The following is a 6,050-nucleotide window of genomic DNA, read 5'->3' as shown; positions in this document are numbered from 1 at the left end:
GACACATCCTTCTTTTTTGTTTTTGTTTTTTCCAAATAAGGAACCCAATCCCACCCCACCCACCCATACACACTGCCTTAATATGAAATGAAAGAAAAGTAATGTATGCATAAAAATACATAAAAAATAGAAAACAAAACAAAACATAACCTAGCACGTCTCGTTTCCAGATAGTATGTCTGAGCACAACACACATATACCCATGTACACACACAGTGCATATATTAACAACTATACAGACAAATATGTACATAAATACATGCAATTTTTAAAAGAGAGGAACAAAAAACAAGGAAACAACGCACATATGCCGAGCCACGTATATCAGTAGAAGACCTTGATGGACAAGGGCTCTATGGCCAGCGCAAACAACAGAGGGCTTAGGGGGCAACCTTGTCGTGTGCCCCTTGACAAAGGAAAGAATTGAGAAGCCACTCTATTCGTCACCACTGATGCTTTGGGGGAGGTATATAACAGTCGGATCCAAGAGGTAAATGTAGTACCAAAGCCAAACCTTTCTAATACTGCAAATAAGTAAGGCATTTCTGTCCTGTCAAACGCCTTCTCCGCGTCCAGGGAGACAACCACCTCTGGCACCTCCCTGGACGCTGGGGAGTGGACGACATTAAGCAGTTTCTTGATATTTATAAAAGAGTGTCGGTTTCTCATAAAACCAGTTTGGTCCATTGAGATAATAGGAGATATGACTTTGTCTAACCTTAGGGCAAGGAGTTTAGCTAACATCTTAACATTTGTATTTAAAAGAGAGATGGGTCGATAGGAACCACACTCAAGTGGGTCTTTACCTGGTTTTAGAATGAGTGAAATGGAGGCTTCAGTAAGACTCTGTGGAAGATTTTTTTGTGTTAATGAATGATTAAACATTTCTAATAGAATTGGAACAAACTCTAAAACTCATTTAGTAATAATAATTGATTTCATATTTATTTATTTCTTAAGTGACCATGGTATAAACGGGATAATGCCCTTCGATGCGTCGATGCGCTTCGCGTCGGACAGTTCACGCCTCCGCGTCATCCATTTATTTCTGATAATGGACACCTCGTCGGGCATTATCCCTTACCTAACATCTCTGGTGTGGTTTTGACGATCGGAAAAGTAATTTTCCTTAGCTATACTGAAATAGGCTAATGATGTCAAGTGCGCTTCTGTGGGGTTAGGCTGGGCGCAGTGGACTCGGAGTGTCGCGGAACATTGGAATTTGTGGCTGCCCAGGACTTTTCTAAAACTTCTCGCTATCACCCGCACACCGCACTAAAATGACGTAGGCTATTTAGCAGTTCAAATCCGAAACATGTCCAGGGGGGGGGGGTGGGGGAGATCGTCGGACATCCATTATTTTTGTTATTCAGCACCCCTGGTCAAAAATAGGTTCCCGCGCACCTGGTTGAACGGTTCACGAGAAAAGTAAATAACATAATTCAATTTAATCATACATTCTACTGAAGCTTTTGCGTCCCATGATCTCCCTACCATTCATCTCGGTGGAATACTTTACGAACCCTTCTTTTAACACATGACAAACCATATATCACAATAAACAGGAGACCTTACCGAACACAAAGCAGTCCCCTGTACAGTTAGCCGTTCCAGAGTAATCCAGTTTTGAATTTGCAGTAAAGTTCGACATACATGGATGTCTCCAAATTTGGGCTTGACGTTTTACAATGTGTTTAAATTGTTCCACATGATTTCATAACGGGCCAAATACAAAATAAATGTTACAAATATCGCCTAGATATTGGTAAATCAGAGGACAGCTGACTAAGAGTTTGTGAAAGTAGCCTTAATGATCACAAAATGCTAAAATGCATGTAGGCTATTTGAGTTTCTTAAAGCTGAGCTGTGCTTAAATTGTTCAATACATGATTTCATAACAGGCCAAATATAAAATAAATGTTATATATAGCCTAGATATCTGTAAATATTAGATGATCAGATGATTTACAGTTCTATGTAATATGCCATGTTTCATGTTTTTGTAATGTTTCATACAGTGATGCAGGTCTACTGCAATGAATAGGCTAAATACAACTTTGATCATTTTTATAGCCTACTACTGTATAGTTAACTTTGGCCTTGGTGCCCTGACATGTGGCCTTTGTGCCCCCCACCAAATATGCCCAACTGAAGGCCAAGTGGCCTTGCCCCCAGAATGGTGAAATTCCAAGCCTGCTTGTGATAGTTTTGGGTCTTTCAAGCGGGGTCTTAATACATGTTCAGCATACACTTAAATAATCAAGCGGTAGTATGTTTGTATTTTTAAAAAATATATATTAGGCTATTGATCAGATATTGCATTGACATTATTGGTTCTTATTGCTGTTGTCTTTAAGTCTTACTGTTCACTGTTAATTTTTAACTATGGTATTGTTTTAATCTGTAGGTCGATTTGGACAAAAATAGTCTGCTAAGATAAATTGGTATTATGAGAAGCAGCTGCCATTAAAACGTTCTTTCTCAACAGTTTTAAATTATGAATCTACACACCTCAAACATGTCTTGAATTTTTATGAACAATCCTCAAAGAAAAGGTGACATTTTGTTAAGTCAATTCTTTGTTAGGCTATGTAATGACATCACTTCACTGTAGGCCATTCACTATTCAGTTCACCATTAGCCTGGCTAACATCAGACCTCATCTCATTGAGATGGGGTCTGGGAACTAGGCATTAATTTTCTCCTATTTGAAATGTGGTTTACGAATGCCCAGAGCCGTTTATTGGGCGCTACGAATGTCTATCAAATGCGTCTGTACATAGCTCATAGCGGCTTTGGTGTGTCGTCATCATCTTGCTGCCTTCCCTCCGTTCTGTGATTGGTTCCTTCGTTGAGGTGAAAACGAAGTCCATAGAATCCAGGCTGCCTAGCAGCGTGAATAAAATTGCGCGCGTCAGGCAGTATAACGGAGTCAGACTCAGGGATGGATTACTGCACGGGCCTACCGGGCCCAGGCCCAGGGGCCCAAGGGATCAGGGGGCCCTGAAGCCCAAGCCTTTGCATGGAATCATTGCCTCAATATCAGTACATCAGGTTGTAGGCTATGAATCTGATTGAATTTAGTATTGGCCATCCCCAAAATGCACCAGAATACAGGAAATCACATCAAACAAATTAAAAAAAATTCTGGGGGAGGACCCCCAAACCCCCCCTCCCACATATACGACAATGAGTGGGGGGCCGTTAATACATCTGGGCCCAGGGGCCCGAAAGTTCATAATCCGCCCATGGTCAGACTAAGCTAGCATGCTAGTTGCCCGTGTAAATCCTCACAGCCCTATCCTTAAGAACGCTTCTAACCGCTGAGTTGGAAGCCTGGGCTGTTAGCTCGTACGGCCGGCTGTGTGTCGAACAACTGCCAGCGAATGAAACTCGAATAACTCCCAGCAAATGGCCAATGAGGCGGCTCGTTGCCCCCACGAAACGGCAGGGGAGCAGCCAATGACAGCTCGAGTGTCTCCCTAGAAAGGCTGCCTGGAAAGTTACCCCAGTGACAGCCTAGCAACGGCCAGTCACAGAGCGGTCCGCATATCCAAGTGCCTGGTGACGCACGAACCAATCAGAGAACCGTTGCCATGGGGTACGTCCCGCCCTCACCCCTCGTAACGGCGCGAGCTATCTGCACAGGTACGCTACGTTATTTACCTCAGCGAGTATTTTGCAGTGTCGTTTTCGGAGTTTCTGCGGAGGAAGATTTCGACTTTGTTGGTAAGTTTGTTCACGTTTTTTTACTGTATTGTAAGTGTCACGTTAGCTTATTGCATAAACGAGACATAAATAGACACTGTTTATAACCTGCAGGTTAAGTTCAAAGTTACCGATGGGTCTCCCTCCCCCACTTGAAAACGATTGATCACTCACTGACTGAATTCTGCTTCATTCGTAAAGTTTGACTTGACTGAATTCTGCTTCATTCATAAAGCTTGACTTGACTGAATTCTGCTTCATTCATAAAGTTTGACTTGACTGAATTCTGCTTCATTCATAAAGCTTGACTTGACTGAGGGAAAGTTTTTGTTTTTTTGTTATTGTTTTTTGTCAAAATGTTAGCATTAGCCTGCCATTGATGATAAATCGATTCAAGCTAGGTAGAAATGAGTGTTAAATTAGCCCGCAGTGCCTAAACGGGACGTAACGTTAATGTTAACTTAATCAGAGTCGTCATTTAAAGCTTGCGCTATTTGTATCTTTAACGTAACTCTTCCTGACTTTTGGTGGACTTTATTAGCAAAGCTTTTATTACTATATAATAACATCCAGCTAATAGGTAACGTAGCTATGTTTGTGGTGTGGGGGAGTCTAGCAACACTGCCGTTCTCTTTTTCCCCTCCAAGAAGCTAGCTTAATTAACTTAGTCGTTATTTGAAGCTTGCGCTATTTTTATCTTTCTTGTCATCATCACTTTTGGTGGTCTTTTATTATTGCTATATAATAGCATCAAGCTATAGATATGTGTGTACTGTGTAGGGGAGTCTCGGTACAGTGGCTGTGGTACAGTGGTACAGTGTCACCCACCCCCTCCCCCCTTATGTTGGCTAGCTGCTACCTGATATACTGTGTCTAGACTGTGTGGTTGATATGGGGTGGTTCATAGTGCTGTCTGGACTTGCCATCATGTTTCTAACCTTTTTAATAGTCTCTAAGATGTATCATTAGGTTAATCTTCTGATAGGTGCTCAGATACACGTGAGTTTTTAACATGGTTTTCCTTAAAAATGTTCTGCCTGGCCCTCCCCCCTGGTCAATTTTTTTTTCCAGGGGCCTCCCCCCGGCTCAAAAAAAATTATCCTAGGCCCTCCCCCCTACGTGAATCAAATTTGGTCGAAAAATCGAAAAAAAAACTGGTCGAAAAATGACGTTTACAAGGTTAAAACGGCCAGCAAATGTCATAAGCGCACATACACACACACGGGGCTACAAACCAGTGTTGCGCGGGTTTGGTCACAAGCGGCCTGCGGTCGCCCGATATTTTAATCAACCCGACCGCAACTCGGACCGCGAATATTAATTAGGACAAAATTATACCCGACCCGCGATCCGACCCGCTTATTTTACAAAATGTGTGCTTTTGGTTATAGCCTGCATGCAGTAGTCCATTTCTGTAAAACAAACTAATTTATTTGCAAAACTTTATGCAGTAGAACTACACGCAGGCATGCAGGACATAATGTTTGCGCAGGAGAAAGAATGAGAATAAGAGCGCAAGCACGCACGCAACCACCAAGGATTAGAACACTAGGATAAGATTTGGCCATGGACATATAGGCTACTTCTTTCGAAAATAGAAATGGGAAGGCAAGGTAGGCAAGACAGATACATTGCTGGTCAAAACGTTAGCGTAAGAACTGGTTTAAAATGCTGAATGAAGCACAAAGCTTTACTAAAGCACATCCACTGTTTAAAGTTACAAACACAACGAGCTAAGGTAACTTTTATGCATGCGCGAACCTACCGGTAGATATGGCTGTGTAGTCTGTGCCATAAGATTCATTCCTGCAGGCTGCCGTTTCGGCTGTCATACTTTTAAATGGCTTCGCAAGAAGTAGGCCTACATAGACCATAACTTGTACTACTGTCATCTTCTTTAAGAACTTTTCCCAATATTTCCCATAGCCTATATCGCTTTTCCTGAAGGGGTGTCTTTATTATTTTAACTCGCGTCTTCAGCTTCTTTACTGTTGACTTACTGTATTGATGCTTTACTGTATTGATGCTAGCCTTCTCGTGATATTTTAAGTAGGCCTATTTGTAGAAAATATATATTTAATTAATTTTAACTGACCCGCCCGCAAATGACCCGAATATCATTAAAATATTTGGTTTATGACTCATAACCGCGGGTGACCTGCAAGTTTACGAGGGGAGTTGTGGGAGATTCAGGTAGGGTTGCGACTTTTTGGACTCGCCCACTCTGTCAAAGAGACGTGAATCATGTTTTGGCCTACAAACCTTTCGAACCTTTCATATCGAAAACGGATCATTGATCAGGGGAAAAAAATATCATGGATCAGGAAAAAATTATTTTCCTC

The sequence above is a fragment of the Alosa pseudoharengus genome, unplaced genomic scaffold (genome assembly GCF_046254945.1).
Source record: "Alosa pseudoharengus isolate Yale_2024_CS ecotype anadromous, Long Island Sound unplaced genomic scaffold, YU_APseudo_1.1 YU_APseudo_1.1_scf_1, whole genome shotgun sequence".
Taxonomy (NCBI): Eukaryota; Metazoa; Chordata; class Actinopteri; order Clupeiformes; family Clupeidae; genus Alosa; species Alosa pseudoharengus.
This window is presented reverse-complemented; position numbering follows the sequence as displayed.